Source organism: Camelina sativa, unplaced genomic scaffold (assembly GCF_000633955.1).
Source record: "Camelina sativa cultivar DH55 unplaced genomic scaffold, Cs unpScaffold22029, whole genome shotgun sequence".
Lineage (NCBI taxonomy): Eukaryota > Viridiplantae > Streptophyta > Magnoliopsida > Brassicales > Brassicaceae > Camelina > Camelina sativa.
In genome coordinates this window covers 1-269 of record NW_010943018.1, presented here as the reverse complement: position 1 = coordinate 269, position 269 = coordinate 1, and the positions used below count along the sequence as shown (strand labels likewise).

The 269-nt window shown below is 36.4% G+C and overlaps 1 long non-coding RNA gene across 1 annotated transcript; it reads left to right on the top strand.

The window, feature by feature from the left end:
* On the top strand, window positions 1-269 carry LOC104775610. The gene is made up of 3 exons (XR_766013.1): window positions 1-15; window positions 95-141; window positions 229-269. It is a non-coding gene; the product is annotated as an uncharacterized LOC104775610 (long non-coding RNA).

Here is a 269-nt window from a genome sequence, read left to right as displayed (position 1 = left end):
CCGGTGAAAGTTATGGTTAGGTTCATCCCAGTCCATTTCTTTCTCCGCATTTAATAACTTATTTTTATTGTTCATAACAACTTTCATCTCTCAGGAAACTATGTCCTCCAGTTTGCAGATGACTTTTCATACACAGATCCTGTAAGTCTGACAATAAAAAATGTTAATGATGTTTCAACCATGCCTGTACTTTTAATATCCTGAGCAAGTTTCTACATTTCTGTTTAGGTTGATGGAAGTGTTGCATCCAAGCAAGGTGTTCGGTTTGT